Here is a 19008-nt window from a genome sequence, read left to right on the forward strand (position 1 = left end):
AAACCCTGTGGTTGTTCCCTTTGGGAAACATTGTTATCCGAGTTTCAAAGAATTTGACTCCTCTGCTTGCAGAGCATGAAGGAAACATTGAAAAGGTTAAGGTAGGTTTACAGTCTTCCTCAGTGTCCTGTTCCTCATTGTCCTCTTTGACTTCCGACTGTTACTTCCTCTAAGATGAAAAAATCGAGAAGGGCTTTCACCCATAGCCAGAGGAAAGGCTTCTTTTGACACTAACATTCTTAGGAGGGATGGCCAGCTGAGGATGAGAACCACGGCCTTGAGACTGATGCACATGGCTTGGAATGTGACCCTGTGTCACAGCCTTGAGCCTCTGCCCGTCGGATTCTGATTCTTTCATTTCTGAGATGAAGTCAAGTGGGCTTGTCAGCCGAAGCCATAGAAAAGTGCTCCTTTCGACACCACCTCTCTTATAATGGGTGGGCTGCAGTTCCTAGTGTTTGTCCCGCGGGGCTGTGACCCTGTGTCACGGCCTAGACCCTCTGTCCCTTTTCGGCTTCTGACTCTTTCACTTCTAAGATGATGAAGGAGAACAGGGCTCGTCTGGCTCTTTACCCCCATGGAAAGGGAGCTTCAACCCCATGTTTCAATCCCCTGGGCCAGGACCCTGTGAAACAACAATAACACTCAGGCCCAGCTCATATCCTTGATCACCCTGGTAGTCAAGCGTGACTGATCACGGCTCCATGTTTAGATTACACGTGGCCCGGTCCATGACCCTCTGTGTGTCACAGCATTGAGCCTCGCGGCGCATGTCCCCAACTACCCCTGTAGTCAAGTGGGGTTGTTTATTGCTCAGTGTTTAGGTGCCTTGCCAATGCATGGGACCAGGGACGTGATGCTATATCATGGCATCAAACCTCTGCCTCATTGGGACCGGGCTAGGGTCCCTGGGTACCTCGGTAGCCAAGTGTTACTATAGTGATTAGCAGGCCGGATATAGTACACATACTGACTATTGGGATGCTGATCCAAACATTCAAATGGATGGCTTAGTCAGCACATTTCTATGGGCTAGGCACCCCCTTCTTTTGGTTCTGGCCAAGGAGACCCTACAAGAAATGAAATCCTCAGGTAAGAGTTTTCTGAATGATAATTATAGTATTTTTTAAAATAAACTACGCTCTATTTTAAAACAACTCTGAATAAAGTTTGTTTTCTTTATTGAATACTAATGTTTAGGTGAGATTATTAAAGGAGTCAACTAGGCTAATTGTAAAAAAGTATTTTTTATTTATCACTTGATGATTAGGGACCCCAAACAGCCCTCTTGAAGATACAGGACTCCCAACTAAATTCACTTGAAGAAAAGAAACCCTGATTTTGTTCACCTGAAGATTGGAGACCACATTGAAAATTGTTTAATTAAAAATCCCTTTATTAATCATATCTTTTAATGCTACTTTTATTCACACAATAAATTGGAAAATTTTAAAAACAATTTAGAAATTCTCTTTTGCATCTAAGCATTGTCTTAATCTTTGATATATGTTTGATCCAATAACTTCCAGTGGCCTGTGTGTGCACTCCTGTGTATTTATCAACTAAGTTACTAGAGTGATTTGCTTGTGTATTACAGAGGCAGGAAATAAAACTTTTTCTCTTACAGTATTGAAAGTAGAGTTGGGGCATCACCTGTTTCAATGATCTCTATATATCCAATGCATGTCTTAATGCAAGTGTCAACTATTCCAAATAACCATATTAGCCGAAAGAGGTGAACTTCTGTGATATTTGTTTTTGCGTGCAATATAAAAAGCAATTTGCAAAATTATACCAGAACCACCACATTGCTTTATGAAAAGTAAAAACTGTTTCTTGGTCATGAAGCTAACCTATCAATAAATTAGCTTGTTAGCAAAGAATAAGTCTCTACAAATGGAAACTGCTTTTAAATTTGAATTCCTCACTTGAGGAAAAGACCTTGATTTTTTTTTCACCTCATTATAAGAGACACCAGTGTGCACTAAGGTTCCTAATCTAAAGTTGATTCTTTTTTTAAAGCAAAAATAGAGAAAATATCTAACCACCATACTATGACAACCTTCAAATTAGAAGTCAATTCATTGATAACACCACACAATAATTTCTAGGGCCACACAATAAACAGTATACTACATTCAGTTATATAAAAAATTCTGTTTCTTCCCATGTAAGTTTAAAACTTAATTTTTTCTAAAATAGTTTATTTTTTAAGTGTTAGTAACCATGTCTTTAACAGTTTCTTTGTTCATTCATGCAAGTTACCTATATTATTTTCAATGCAAATCATCATTACTGCATCTATATTCTCAGCACCAAGAGATTATTGTAGGTAATTTTTAACATGAAAACTAATGCTCCCTTTCAACCTGTTTCTGATATTGCAACTACATACCTGTATGCAATACCAATGATGGGAAATTCATCCGTGAATAGATTATACTCTCTTAAGGTTATAGAAATACAAACCCCACAATTTTGCACTTTTTCCATGTAGTAACAACTTTATCTATTTCCTCTTCCTAATCTAAACTTTGTATGACCTCTGTGTATTCTTCAGACAAGCGAAATCTAGTTTTATTTTTTTTTATAAACTTATCTGAAATCTCTTAATAATGACAAGGACATGCTACCTTTCAAGATATTCCTGTATGGAACATATACTGTATAAGGAAACTTGCAAAATATTCAAATCTTTTCAAAAGACACTTCGATGTGATTACAGAAAGAGTATAGTATTAATCATGATATTTATTTCACCATATCTTAAGTTCATCTTTAATAATGGAAGAAAATTCAATGAATTGTTTAATTAATTGTCATAGTAGACCTTTTTTTCTTAGAAATTTTAGTACAGTACCAAATTATTGTAAATCATCATATCCACACACACACACTCTCTCTCTCTCTCTCTCTCTCTCTCTCTCTCTCTCTCTCTCTCTCTCTCTCTCTCTCTCTCTCTCTCTCTCTCTCTCTCTCTCTCTCTCTCCAGTATGTTCATGATTTTATTACTTATATTTTAATTATTATACCACTTTCTGTCTAGCATCAGCCCTGATCATCTACCCCAGCCTATCCTGAAGCCCAGTCCCCTTACTTGATTTCTATTTAAGGAAAAAAAAATTCTCTGCTCGACAGACATACTGTACTTTGCCCAGTAGCAGGCATTGCCTATCGTATGGACTGTTGTTAATGTAAGATTTAGGCTATTGCTTTTTCTGATAATCACCCTAGATACTCTAAACCTTTAGAGTATAGAGCTTTAAGAACCTTCGAGGACTTGGAAATCCTCAAGGGTAAAATTTCACCTGTAGAGTACTCTAAAGTACCTCTATGGAATCGTTTCTGCAAATGGATTTGGGATTCATAACGAGAAACATCCAAAGAGATAATGGGGGTCACTTTTTTTACCACATAAAATGTCATAAAGACACTGAAAATTAATGCAATTGTCAAGTCATTTTGCCCATAGATATAAATAAGTGGTGTTGCGCCAAATGAGGATTGGTTACACCAGATTGACGCACAACATTTTGATGAGTGGAGAACACCATCCATTCTGTAAAGAATGTTTTGCGCCATTAACTGTGAAACTTATATTAACCGAATGTCCAAGTTACTAAACCGAGAGATTGCATCATTTTGATAATTGCAAGAATAGCAATAGCATCTACATTCTACATAGAACTTGAATGCAGTGGGGATTGCCTTTTTAAGTTTCTTGTGGAGACTAGTTTATTTAAAAATATGTAATCATTGTTTGAATTAAGAAATAAATAACAATCGTTAACTAATTCTATGGCATCAATAATCATTGTTGTTACGATGCCAGCTATTGTCTAATAATCAATCATCAGTCTGTCCCTAACTAACCCATTTTTTTTTCATTTAACTTAGTTTCCATTCCTGGCTCTTTTTTCCAGCTTAATACCCAGTCTCTTTTAATTTATATATCATAGTCCAATTTCAGAAGTTTCCACCAATTGTTTCCTTGTTAAATTACCTAATTGCGAATTGCTAATTATATATTTAAGAATATAGATATGTTGCCATATAACATTAACAGAGAAGAATAGATATGAATGTGCATGAGTTTTTTTGTGTAGGTTATAGAGATAATGGATTAACCGAAGTGAATGTTTTGTATCATTTATATGTTATATGTCATTCACAACACATACGGGAGAGATGATTAACTACTTTGAAATCAACGGATATATTGTTGTTGATATCTTTCAAGCGTGATTTAAATGTTGTCCTTCACAACAAATGACAGAATTGCTATTCATAATGACAGAATCGAAGAAATAAGGGATCCACTGAAAGTGAATTATAATTCTAAGTGTTGGGTGAAAATAGAAATACATTACAGCTATACAAGTGAAGTTACCTTGTATCTCTAAAGACTCTAAACCGACTTTAAATTCCAACAATTGATCAGTATCTGAATACTTCTTAATTTGCATTATTTTACATTCGTTTATGCTTTACACAGCCATTTACATTTTCTTTAAATACTGATGATTCCTTTTTCTTTATTGGGCATTTTTTTTTCTATGGGTAACTTATTTAATGTGTTCACTAATGCGATAAACTTCGTTTTCAGTTTTGAAATTGATCTATCATCGTTCCAGTTGCAGTATAATATTAATACTTATAAGGCAAATATATAAAAAACCTTCACAGCTGAATTATTCATAATGAACAATGCAAATTGTAACACGTGAGATTCGGTGCTAGTACCAGTGTAGCTTGTAGGCCTTTTCTACAAATATCTCTTGGGTATTACTGTATAAGGGCGGGAAAAACTCTCTAAAATTATAATTGTACCACTTCTTGCTCCTACTAAGTATAGCTTGTATCCTACTAAAGTTTCTTGCTCCTACACAGATGGCAAACTAGTGTAGCTAAATCTGAAGTTATAATCATTGTTCACTTCGGTTACTGAATTGTTCAGGTGAATGGTCATATATGAGCTCAGATTATCGACGCTTACTTATATCTGCAGTTAATACTGAATAAAATCAATTCCTCTATATTCAAAGTCATTCTTATATTGCTCAATTTTAGAAGTCAAATACATTAGAGACAACATTTTCTAATAAAAAGGGGTTTTACATGGAATTTCATATAAAAATAATATATTTATGATCGATTTTCAATGAAATACTTATTTTCTATAACATTAAGAATGTTGCTTAGTTTTTTGTGCAGTATTTTTGTGTCTATTTGATTGAGACGTTGTAGGAATTTAGTGTAAGAGGGAAATACGTGAATCTGTTTAGGAAATACGAATATAGACCGATTGCTTTGATTTTAGAGTGGCTAGTTGTCTCTCACATCTAGGATTTACCAACTAGTCTTATCAGAATATTTCAGTGTAAGAGTATAAACTCTATGCAATAACGATGTGCCGAAAAAATGCTTATTTTGAAGGCGAGTTTTATGCAAATGCGGTTGTATCCATGTAAGGTAATTAACGAATAAAAGCACATTTCCACACTCTGTCAATCCTAAACGTTGTACCACACCTCTATTCTTAAAAGGCTCGAAACAATGCTATCAAATTGATTGCCAAACAATTTTCTTGAACGTTCCATTCGAGCATTGATATTATTGAAATGATACCTGTATCCCATACCTTTTGAAGCAAAATGGCAAAATGTACTAGATAAGCAAGTAGCTCTTGACCAATGGTTCACTTCAGTTGTGTCCTGTTTTTATTTTCCATCCTCTTTATTTTTCTATGCATTTATTGTTATCCTGCTATTCACAAAAAGAATGTCGAAAATATTTAAAATGTTATAAATTTTTGTCCTAGATAAGGAGCATAAACTTTGTGAATAATTTAAGAGGGGTAAAAAATGGCAAAAACTTTAATAAATCAGTGTTCTTCGGTCTTAGTAAAATAGCTTCCAATGAACAGTATATATATATATATATATATATATATATATATATATATATATATATATATATATATATATATATATATATATATATATATATATATATATATATATATATATATATATATATATATATATATGTGTGTGTGTGTATATATATATATATATATATATATATATATATATATATATATATATATATATATATATATATATATATATATATATATATATATATATTATACTGTATATATATATACATATATATATATATATATATATATATATATATATATATATATATATATATATATATATATATATATATATATATATATATATATATATATATATATATATATATATATATATATATGTGTGTGTGTATGTATATAAAGTTATGATTTGCTTAGGCAATAGTGGTTATGAAGACAAAATACAGATGGAGCCACCTGTCTCGCAAGGACGACAGAACAAGGATGTCTGCTTCCATGATTTTCAAAGTTCTACATTCTGAACCTTCAGACTGCTCTATGCTATTTATTTCACGGAGCTGGGGATGTGAACGTCAACTGTGGGTATTATATGTAAGTATTCGTTTTAAAGGTTAATTTTTATGGGTTTTATATTCATGGTGTTTCGTTCCCTTATTCCAAGTATACACTCGGTGAAATTAAAGTACTGATGTTGCAAATTTGAACTTTGTTGACTTCGCCCTGTAAAACTATCCATATTCCATACTATTCACACAATTCCTTAATCTTTCTTTTGCGAGTCGTCCATACTTGAAAATGGGTTTCGTGTCCCTTTATATTGTACAAGATTAATACAGTTTCTGTATGTTATTTTTCCAAGTATTCTTTGCCTGCTTAACTTGGTTTTCCTTCGAGATTTCTGGTTGAGTACTTACACGTGCAAAACAAAAATTTAATGCAATTTTTCTATTAGGGAGATTTCAGTATATCCCCAGAAACTGTAATCGTAACACAAGTTGACTTGCAAAATTGGGGGAAAACCTTTCATGTAACCCTCCTAATTGTTCGTTGCCATAGAGATGGTTTTTGGAAGTGAAATTTATTGGATATCTTAAAATTTATCTAAGTTTTCTTTTGCTGTAATTTAGCATCTGATACTTGGTTATTAAGCTTTAATTACTAGAGAAACTAAAATTTGCTATAAGAAATGGAGTGTGGTTAGTTTGGCCTTTTGTTTAATGGGGCTGGGGCATAATAAGTCGCGTATCGGTCGAGTAATCCCCCCCAAAAGATTACAAAACTGGTGTCCCCCATTATTTTCTATAAGGTGGTCCGAAAACTCGGGAGCGGTAGTACCCAAATGCGAATGTTTAGCGACTTTGGGTACCCAAATGTTAATGTTTAGTGATTGGGTACCCAAATGTTAATGTTTAGTGATTGGGTACACATGTAAATGTTTAGTGATTGGGTACACATGTAAATGTTTAGTGACTGTTTACACAAATGTGAATGTTAAGCGAATTTAGTTTCACTAATGTGAATGGGTTACCTTCATTACATAAATGTGAAAGTTTGGTTACCTTCTTTACACAAATGTGAATATTTAGTGACTTACACAAATGTGTTTAGTGACCTTTGTTACACAAATGTGAATATTTAATGACTTTGGTTACACAAATGTGAATATTTAGTGACCTTGGTTACACAAATGTGAATATTTAGTGACCTTGATCACACAAATGTGAGTATTTCGTAACATTAGTTACACAAATGTGAATTAGTGACTGGTTCCACAAGTGAATGTTTAGTGACACAACACATGTGAATGATTAGTGACTACGTTACACAAGTGAATGTTTAGTTGCTTTGGTTACACGTTTGGGAAGGTTTAGTTACTTTGGTTTCACGTTTGGCAATGGTTACTGACTTTGCTTTCAAGGTTTTGAAGGTTTGGTGACATTGGTTTCACGTTTTTGAAGGTTTAGTGACTTTGGTTTCACGTTTTTGAGGGTTTGGTGACTTTGATTTCACTATTGTGTAGGTTTAGTGACTGGTTACACGTTTGTGAAGGTTTAGTGACTTTGGTTTCACGTTTAAGGTTTGGGGACTTTGGTTTCACGTTTGTGAAGATTTGGTAACTTTGGTTTCACGTTTGGGGAAATTTGGTGACTTTGGTTACACGTTTGTTTAGGTTTAGTGACTTTGATTACGTTTGTGAAGGTTTGGTGACTTTGGTTACACGTTTGTGAAGGCTTGGTGACTTTGGTTACACGTTTGTGAAGGTTTGGTGACTTTGGTTACACGTTTGTGAAGGTTTGGTGACTTTGGTTTCACGTTTGTGAAGGTTTCGCGACTTTGGTTTCACATTTGTGAAGGTTTAGTGACTTTGGTTTAAAGTTTGTGAAGGTTTGGTGACTTTGGTTTCACATTTGTGAAGGTTTAGTGACTTTGGTTTCACATTTGTGAAGGTTTAGTGACTTTGGTTTCACGTTTGTGAAGGTTTAGTGACTTTGGTTTCACGTTTGTTTAGGTTTAGTGACTTTGGTTTCACGTTTGTGAAGGTTTAGTGACTTTGGTTTCTCGTTTGTGAAGGTTTAGTGACTTTGATTACGTTTGTGAAGGTTTGGTGACTTTGGTTACACGTTTGTGAAGGCTTGGTGACTTTGGTTACACGTTTGTGAAGGTTTGGTGACTTTGGTTACACGTTTGTGAAGGTTTGGTGACTTTGGTTTCACGTTTGTGAAGGTTTCGCGACTTTGGTTTCACATTTGTGAAGGTTTAGTGACTTTGGTTTAAAGTTTGTGAAGGTTTGGTGACTTTGGTTTCACATTTGTGAAGGTTTAGTGACTTTGGTTTAAAGTTTGTGAAGGTTTAGTGACTTTGGTTTCACGTTTGTGAAGGTTTAGTGACTTTGGTTTCACGTTTGTTTAGGTTTAGTGACTTTGGTTTCACGTTTGTGAAGGTTTAGTGACTTTGGTTTCTCGTTTGTGAAGGTTTAGTGACTTTGGTTTCACGTTTGTGTAAGGTCTAGGACTTTGGTTTCACGTTTAAGGTTTGGGGACTTTGGTTTCACGTTTGTGAAGATTTGGTAACTTTGGTTTCACGTTTGTGAAGATTTGGTAACTTTGGTTTCACGTTTGTGAAGGTTTGGTGACTTTGGTTTCACGTTTGTGAAGGTTTGGTGACTTTGGTTACACGTTTGTGAAGGTTTAGTGACTTTGGTTACACGTTTGTGAAGGTTTAGTGACTTTGATTACGTTTGTGAAGGTTTGGTGACTTTGGTTACACGTTTGTGAAAGTTTGGTGACTTTGGTTTCACGTTTGTGAAGGTTTGGTGACTTTGGTTTCTCGTTTGTGAAGGTTTGGTGACTTTGGTTTCACGTTTGTGAAAGTTTGGCGACTTTGGTTTCACATTTGTAAAGGTTTAGTGACTTTGGTTTAAAGTTTGTGAAGGTTTAGTGACTTTGGTTTCGCGTTTTTGAACGTTTAGTGACTTGTTTCACGTTTTTGAAGGTTTAGTGACTTTGGTTTCACGTTTGTGAAGGTTTAGTGACTTTGTTTCACGTTTGTGAAGGTTTAGTGACTTTGGTTTCACGTTTGTGAAGGTTTAGTGACTTTGGTTTCACGTTTGTGAAGGTTTAGTGATTTTGGTTTCACGTTTGTGAAGGTTTAATGACTTTGGTTTCTCGTTTGTGAAGGTTTGTGACTTTGGTTTCTCGTTTGTGAAGGTTTAGTGACTTTGGTTTCTCGTTTGTAAAGGTTTAGTGACTTTGGTTTCACGTTTGTGTAAGGTCTAGTGACTTTGGTTTCACTGTTTTGAAGGTCTAGTGACTTTGGTTTCACGTTTTTGAAGGTCTAGTGACTTTGGTTTCACGTTTTTGAAGGTCTAGTGACTTTGGTTTCACGTTTTTGAAGGTCTAGTGACTTTGGTTTCACGTTTTTGAAGGTCTAGTGACTTTGGTTTCACGTTTTTGAAGGTCTAGTGACTTTGGTTTCACGTTTGTGAAGGTTTAGTGACTTTGGTTTCACGTTTGTGAAGGTTTAGTGACTTTGGTTTCTCGTTTGTGAAGGTTTAGTGACTTTGGTTTCTCGTTTGTGAAGGTTTAGTGACTTTGGTTTCACGTTTGTGTAAGGTCTAGTGACTTTGGTTTCACGGTTTTGAAGGTCTAGTGACTTTGGTTTCACGGTTTTGAAGGTCTAGTGACTTTAGTTTCACGGTTTTGAAGGTCTAGTGACTTTAGTTTCACGTTTTTGAAGGTCTAGTGACTGGTTTCACGTTTTTGAAGGTCTAGTGACACTGGTTTCACGTTTTTGAAGGTCTAGTGACACTGGTTTCACGTTTTTGAAGGTCTAGTGACTTTGGTTTCACGTTTTTGAAGGTCTAGTGACTTTGGTTTCACGTTTTTGAAGGTCTAGTGACTTTGGTTTCACGTTTTTGAAGGTCTGGTGACTTTGGTTTCACGTTTGTGAAGGTTTGGCGACTTTGGTTTCACGTTTGTGAAGGTTTGGTGACCCTGGTTACACGTTTGTGAAGGTTTAGTTACTTTGATTTCACGTTTTGGAAGGTTGATACTTTGGTTTCACGTTTGTGTAGGTTTGGTGACTTTGGCTAAGATTTAGTGACTTTGGTTACACGTTTTTGAAGGTTTGTCGACTTTGGTTAAGGTTTGGTGACTTTGGTTACACGTTTGTGAAGGTTTGGTGACTTTGGTTACACGTTTGTGAAGGTTTGGTGACTTTGGTTACACGTTTGTTTAGGTTTGGTGACTTTGGTTACACGTTTTTTAAGGTTTGGTGACTTTGGTTTCACGTTTGTGAAGGTTTGGTGACTTTGGTTTCACGTTTGTGAAGGTTTGGTGACTTTGGTTACACGTTTGTGGAGGTTTGGTGACTTTGGTTTCACGTTTGTGAAGGTTTGGTGACTTTGGTTTCTCGTTTGTGAAGGTTTGGTGACTTTGGTTTCACGTTTGTGAAGGTTTGGTGACTTTGGTTTCACGTTTGTGAAGATTTAGTGACTCTGGTTATGTTTTCGAAGGTTTAGTGACTTGAGTTACATGTTTGTGATTGGTTACTGATTTTGGTTACACGTTTGTGAAGGTTTACCGACTTTGGTTTACCGTTTGTGAAGGTTTCATGACATTGGTTTCACGCTTGAAGGTTTAGTGACTTTGGTTTCATGCTTGAGAAGGTTTAGCGACTTTGGTTTCACACTTGAGAAGGTTTAGTGACTATAGCTACACTTGGTGAAGGTTGTGATTTTGGTTACACACTTGTGAAGGTACAGTGATTTTGGTTACACTGGTGAAGGGTTCGCAACTTTGGTTACACTGGTGAAGGGTTAGTAACTTTGGTTACACAGGTGAAGGGTTAGCAACTTTGGTTACACAGGTGAAGGGTTAGCAACTTTGGTTACGCACTGGTGAAGGGTTAGCAACTTTGGTTACGCACTGGTGAAGGGTTAGCAACTTTGGTTACGCACTGGTGAAGGGTTAGCGACTTTGGTTACGCACTGGTGAAGGGTTAGCGACTTTGGTTACGCACTGGTGAAGGGTTAGCGACTCTGGTTACGCACTGGTGAAGGGTTAGCGACTCTGGTTAGACCCTGGTGAAGGGTTAGCGACTCTGGTTAGACCCTGGTGAAGGGTTAGCGACCCTGGTGAAGGGTTAGCGACCCTGGTGAAGGGTTAGCGACCCTGGTGAAGGGTTAGCGACCCTGGTGAAGGGTTAGCGACCCTGGTGAAGGGTTAGCGACCCTGGTGAAGGGTTAGCAACTCTGGTTAGACCCTGGTGAAGGGTTAGCAACTCTGGTTAGACCCTGGTGAAGGGTTAGCGACCCTGGTGAAGGGTTAGCGACTCTGGTTAGACCCTGGTGAAGGGTTAGCGACTCTGGTTAGACCCTGGTGAAGGGTTAGCGACTCTGGTTAGACCCTGGTGAAGGGTTAGCGACTCGGGTTAGACCCTGGTGAAGGGTTAGCGACTCTGGTTAGACCCTGGTGAGGGGTTAGTGACTCTGGTTAGACACTGGTGAAGGGTTAGCGACTCTGGTGAAGGGTTAGCGACTCTGGTGAAGGGTTAGCGACTCTGGTGAAGGGTTAGCAACTCTGGTGAAGGGTTAGCAATTCTGGTTAGACCCTGGTGAAGGGTTAGCGACTCTGGTTAGACCCTGGTGAAGGGTTAGCGACTCTGGTTAGACCCTGGTGAAGGGTTAGCGACTCTGGTTAGACCCTGGTGAAGGGTTAGCGACTCTGGTTAGACGCTGGTGAAGGGTTAGCGACTCTGGTTAGACGCTGGTGAAGGGTTAGCGCCTGTGGTTAGACGCTGGTGAAGGGTTAGCGCCTCTGGTTAGACGCTGGTGAAGGGTTAGCGCCTCTGGTTAGACGCTGGTGAAGGGTTAGCGCCTCTGGTTAGACGCTGGTGAAGGGTTAGCGACAATGGTTAGACGCTGGTGAAGGGTTAGCGACTCTGGTTAGACGCTGGTGAAGGGTTAGCGACTCTGGTTAGACCAGGTTAGCGACTCTGGTTACACCCTGGTGAAGGGTTAGCGACTCTGGTTACACCCTGGTGAAGGGTTAGCGACTCTGGTTACACCCTGGTGAAGGGTTAGCGACTCTGGTTACACCCTGGTGAAGGGTTAGCGACTCTGGTTACACCCTGGTGAAGGGTTAGTGACTGGGGTGACCTGGGAAGGTTTTTGACCAGGGAAGCGGGATCCGGGGGTCTTGCCAGTCTTAGTCAGTGACCTGGGAACTACTAGGTTAGAATAGGTGGTTTTGTTAGGTTGTGGCTTTTAAGAAATCTCGAAAGTGTTCACTTCCCTTTTTTTTTTTTTTTTGCCCACTCAAATTCCAAAGTTCCCACCTGCGTCCGTCAAGAAGGGGGGGGGGGCGTAGTTGGTGTTAAATATTGGGAGAACTTTATTTGCGATGGAAATAAAGGTCAAAATTGTTGAAAGCACATAAACTGTAGGGAAAGTTTTCTTTTTTTTTCTCAGAAATTTAGTTCACTAATTTCAACATCACGATCTTCCAAATATCTATAGATGTTCCTGGATGTTCTTCAACCATGTTTCCACATTTCCTTCAGTACTAGTTTGAATATATTCACATGAAGTCTCCAAGAGGGCTGTACAATCTATTTCGAGATTGTGCAATTTCATCTATTTCATTAAATGGTTATGCCAAAAATTCTCCCCCTTTAGTGTATACGTATCTTGTGAGTGAAAAATATCCGAAATGACCCACGGGACTTGCATGCGCAGCACATTATGTACCGCTTGCCAGACCAGAGGATCAGTGATGGAATGTTTTTGTGAGCACAGCAAGCCATGATGACGAAAAAAAAGACAATTAGGAGTGAAGTGAATCATAGATATTTAAATTTTTAGCCACCTACTTAACTCTCATTTTTCTAACCTTATCTTGCGTTTTTGGACATTATTTCCTCACCGGAAAAAGTTTCTCTGGAGTCCCCATATTTGTCTTGAGGGAGTCCAAAAACTCTCCCAATAATCATGGTCATAAATGCATAAAATACAAGATAGTAGGAAAAATGTAAGGTTCCTGTAATTGGTTAGAAATTAGAGCATCACTTTTTACACTTGAGTTTTACAATTAAGATATTTTATAAAATATTTTCTACAAAAGGAACGACGTTTCTAGTTCTGTTAAATTTCTTTAGCACTTCCATGAAAGGTCATAATTTTGATAACCCTCATTTCTTCGATTTCGGGTCATATTATTTAGCCAAGAATATTCCGTTTCAGTAACACCAAAGTGTTTTAGGTATGTGATAAATTTATTTTCCTTTTTTCTACAAAATATATCTTGCTTTCTGGGTTAATTTAATTCGAAGTATGTAACTGTTTACTCGATTTTTCTGAACTTCGCTTTCTGGGGTATTTGCTTTCCTGGCGAATTTTGATTGCATTTGACTTTGATTGCTTCAAGCAAAATGTTTTTACACGCAGATATTAATTACAGGAATTATCAAATAGTTCATTTTTTATACTGACAGATGTAGACCTATAAAAGCTTTCACATAGGAATAGGGAGGATGTGAATGAATTTTTTGTTATTTGATGCAATGCGTGATTTACATGGAATTGGAATGAATGCAGTGCCGTTAGTGTTTGTGTTAAGTTTATAAATATAACGTTTGGGCTTTTTAAATGTTTCAATTTTGTTCTTGAAAATTGTTTCGGCAGCTTCATAAAGTAGTTTGGCGTTTACCAGGTGTTTTTTTTACCAAGTGTTTGAAGTGGGTAAGCAAATAATTATTTGAACATTTTTATTGGGATATATTTTAATAATGCTGTCATTGCTTTAAATCAGTTCTTGGTAAACAGGAAAATCATTAGCATATGTTTGCTGGTAATGTCTTCAAATAAAATCTTTTTAATATCCGAAATATTTGCAATTAATGAATTTTCTTTTCCAGAATTTGAATGACCATACTGAGGTGCTGAAGCTTTATCGATGAACTCTATGCATACATACCAGATGACTTTTTAAAAGGAAGATTTTATTTAGCTGAAGTTGAGTAAATAGATTGAAAGAATATTCACTTGGAAATTGACCCACAAATTCAAAACCTTCAGTACTGGTAAGTGGATAAAACTTTAATTGACCTTTGTTTAGCATAATGGTTATGCAAATAATTTTGAAAAATCACTTCAAATCAAAATTTAAACGATGAATAATTAGTTTAAACTGGGAATTAGAATTTGGCCTGATAAGAAGTTAATCCTGGTGAATTTTTTTTTCTAGTCATGTTTTATATTAACAGCAACTTCAGTAACTGAAGAGGTACAGCAATAGGTAAATCTAATTCATGAGATGGAAGCGTTTTCATTGAATATTAATTATACAAAAGGTACCTGGCTTAAGTGAAAGGAAAAGTGTAGATTCGGAAATTCTTTTGTGTTGAAGTGTTTGGCATTGGTGCTTAATGCAAGAATTATTTTGACATATTTTTGTGATAAATGTAAATACACCTATATTCTATAATTGGAATAATCTATTTTGAAAGATAAGAGGAATTGTTAATATACTTTCCGTAAAAATTCATAATTTTTCCAATAAGTTTTATCGGATTCTAAGTGAAATATAAAAATATTTTGGCTTAATACAGTAACAAATATTGTTTGATACATCCAAAGTAAAAGAGTAGGCCTACCTCTGGCAAAGGTAAGACTAGTGAAGATTTAATATGTACACTATATTTGATTTCTTCCAGGTGTCTTCCAGGTGTATTTAAAACAAGTGCTTGAAACATAAAAGGAAAGGAATTACAGACAACGTTAAAACGCCAACAGTAAAGCAACATATTTAGAGAGAAGTTATGGACAAAATGACTAGGAAAACAATGACAGAAAATACTACAAAAAACTAAATTTTATTAAGACTATTGTAGGAAAAATACTTTTCGTTCACATTTCAAATACTGTAGTGTAGATGTTTAATATTACTATATAATAAATAGCTTTAACTTTTACTTTTTTATATATATATATTTTTTTTAATGTAATATCCCAACATCTTAATTTTCACACCTAGTTATCTTCTGGTCGCGTCCTTACCACTGATTTTCTATTTTTTTTTTCCTTGGTTTTCTTCAAGATATTAGTTTCGTACTGCATTTTTCTATTCGTTGTCTTTTGCGTTCAGTGTTTTTTTTTTTCTGGTCTTTTTTTCTTCACAGCCTCTTGGTTTCTTGAGGCTGTTACGCTATTGTGAATAGTGATTTTTTTTTTTTTACAGCTGCTGGTTAGTTGAGAGATTTGCTTAACGTTCCTACACAACTGTGACTATTAGTAATTCTCATAAGTGTAATGTTCCAGCTGATTTGGTGACCTTTCGCTACTGAATTCCTAGAAATTTCCTTGAGATAACGTTTTCCTTTCTACGCTGAGTTTCCCGAGATGCGCATTGATATTTCCTTAAACATTTCTTGTTACTTTCATCGATGTACTATTGATTTAGATAGATTTCCACATGTAGTTTGTATTCCCAGTATTTTTCATTTAAACAAGAATCTAATTTATCTTAGGTAGTCTTGATAATCAAATATTTTCTCACGCAAAGCTCATGCAAAGTATCCACATTTGTATATTAGGAATTATCTAAGATTGTTATAAAATTTATAATCATAGTAATTTAGATTAAATCTATAGGGATTTTAACTTTAAAATAATTTTCCTAAAATATAACATCAATAGGCAGAGACCTTCACTCATTACTTCTACAAATTACTTGACTTTTTCTTAAAATTCTTTCTAAATTTCTTGAACTCTTAACATCAATCAGTTTAAATTTCCAGTGATTTTCGAAGAATATTTTTTACTTTCATTTTGGTATTCGTGACAAGTGTTTAAGGTATTAGTTTATTTCTTGCCTTCAGGGCTGATTTTGGTCTAAACACGTGAGGTTACTTTCTTTCTCAAGACCTTTTGTGATAAATTGATTCCTGATGAATTTGGAAAGTTTGAATTTGGAATTGTTTAGGAGATATTTATATGCAAATACTATCTAATAGAATAAGTAAATACAACTCTCTAAATGTTAATTATTCTAGCTAATGGTTTGTATAAAATTTCTCATTGGTGAGGATGTTGATTGTAATTTATTGCATTTTGATTTTCGAAACTAATCATTATGGAGCTTAATATCAATGACAGCTCTACATTGGGTTCTTTTAAGGATGTTATGTATAAAACTATTGAAAATCCTTTTCATATTGAAAAAATCCTTTTCATATTGAAAAAATCCTTTTCATATTGAAAAAATCCTTTTCATATTGAAAAAATCCTTTTCATATTGAAAAAATCCTTTTCATATTGAAAAAATCCTTTTCATATTGAAAAAATCCTTTTCATATTGAAAAAATCCTTTTCATATTGAAAAAATCCTTGTCTGTGAAAGTAGAAATTTCAGTTTTATACTCAAAATAGTTGGTGTGTATTAGGTGTTTTATTAATGGAGTTTGATGTGGAAGGAAGTGTAATAGAAATATACCTAAAAAGATTTATTAGGATATTAAAGTACTGATAGTATTTAAAATAATACAAAAAATCTTTGCGTTTATGAGAATTGTTCTATATTGAGTCCTTATTGCAATTTAATCTCTAAGATTACTATTCTATTCAGGGGTTACAGGAGATATTGTTTATTTGAACACACTAATGCTCAATTTCTTTTGCAGGTTGTAAGGCCACCTGAATAACAGAGGTTCTTATACGGAAACAAGCTCGGTATTTTCTACCAGGGGAATCTTGGAGTTTTTTCACCAATAAGAGAATAGCATTGATTGAAAAGTAATTTGCTGCCATTTGACCGGTGGAATTGAAACAATAGTATTAGTAAGTTAATAAAACATTTAACTTTGTCTAGGTTAGCTGTAAAAGAAATTTGCAATAAAACTTAATTCTTTAAAAAAAAAATTGAGTTTTAGCACAAAGGAAAACAAATATAAAGGTTTCAATTTGAATAATATAGTATTAGCACATCTATGTGTAATACTTGAAACTAAATTGATGAAAATATAACAGTTCAATTGTGGATTCGGGGTAAGGAGTGAGCATTAGGTTAAGTGAATTTGTTGCAATACTGTAATGATCGGTATGTTAATTTGCGATAGTCATGAACGGTACGTCCCCTCACTCTTATGAGTTTGAAATTTTGAGTATAATCAAAACTATTTAGACAGTCAAGGCAAGCAATGAGATTCCCAGAAAATAGCCTCAAAGTAATAAACTACTGTATTTCAGATTTGTTTCGTGCAAGCGAGATTCGGCTTCTGATGGATATACCTAATCGGTGAAGATACTGCGTGGCGCTATAGCATAAAGGTAAATTATGCTTATGGATCATCGAAACAAGTTTTATAAATTGAGATATTTTCCTTTAAGGAAATTCTAAATATAAAAAAACCAGTTTGCTAATGCTAGTTGACTAGTGAGTTCTCATATTTGTTTAAGACTCAAACTTCAATTTACTACAGGAAACACATTTCAAGTGTGGGTTTTACTGAAAATCTGAGACATTATTAGCACATTATTAATCCTGCTTTTTTTTCAGATATGGTTGCAAGGAACGAAGGACTGGGCAAAGTGAAAGCTACGAACATATACTCCGAAGGACAAAATATCCAGTTGAAGATGAAATGTGCAAAGAATAAAAATAGAAGATTGTAGAAAAATAATTTTAGATAAGTGTAAATAAAATTAATTGACATAACCAGTAAATTTTTATTACCAAACTAAAAAGTTAAATCCTTTAAGGATAAAACCTATCGTATGAACAAAATAACTTTTACACTTCTTATTACTAAGTTTTTCCGTTGCTTTCTCTCTTCTCTGCTGCACTGCTGCGTTCTCTCTCTCTCTTCTCTGCTGCACTGCTGCGTTCTCTCTCTCTCTTCTCTGCTGCGTTCTCTTCTCTGCCGCATGTACGAAGCACAAAAGACCGTAAGGTGCAAGAACCTACGTTCCTTTCTGTGCTCCATGATTAAAAAACACGAACCTATTAGAGATTTATGTCAAACGAGTTGCGATTTATTCACGCCCATAGGTAAAACTTCATTATACCTGAAAAAAAATGTACCATATGTTGTACTAATATTTCATTCACATTACCGAAACAGACTTAGAACATTACTAGCACCCTCAAAAGGGAGCTACACTTTAGGGACTTGACAAATATTAAAAGTTCAAATTCTAATAAAACCCTGAACCAAGTTATTAAAGTAACACCGAATTAAATACAAAATTGACTCCATTATAATGGTAGCAAGCAAATTTTGGCTTGGAAAATGCTTCATTTCAAAATGTTCAAAGATGACAGGACTTACTTAAATCAGTGAAAAATCATGGATTGAAAAACAAAAACCTGACAAGATACTTCAAAGGCTGTTAAAATTATTTACTAAACACCAGTTCAATTTCAAGCAATAGGATGAGGCCGCTACGCTTAAATCAAATCACGGCAACAAAAAACTATAGACGGTACATTACTTGATTGCTAACGCATTGTGATAAAAAAAAATCATAACTAAAACTAATAAGCCTTAAAATCCATATTAAAATCAATACATCTTAAATAAACTTCTCAACTATCCAAATTAATGAA

General features: G+C 35.2%; 1 long non-coding RNA gene across 1 annotated transcript; it reads left to right on the plus strand.

Annotated features, from left to right (window-relative positions):
- The first annotated feature begins 6369 nt into the window (after positions 1 to 6369).
- LOC137616148 (uncharacterized) lies at positions 6370 to 18084 on the plus strand. Its single transcript, XR_011039295.1, has 5 exons — positions 6370 to 6496; positions 14321 to 14485; positions 17084 to 17240; positions 17649 to 17729; positions 17959 to 18084. It is a non-coding gene; the product is annotated as an uncharacterized lncRNA (long non-coding RNA).
- Positions 18085 to 19008: the final 924 nt, after the last annotated feature.

This window comes from Palaemon carinicauda, chromosome 22 (assembly GCF_036898095.1).
Source record: "Palaemon carinicauda isolate YSFRI2023 chromosome 22, ASM3689809v2, whole genome shotgun sequence".
NCBI classification, from domain to species: domain Eukaryota; kingdom Metazoa; phylum Arthropoda; class Malacostraca; order Decapoda; family Palaemonidae; genus Palaemon; species Palaemon carinicauda.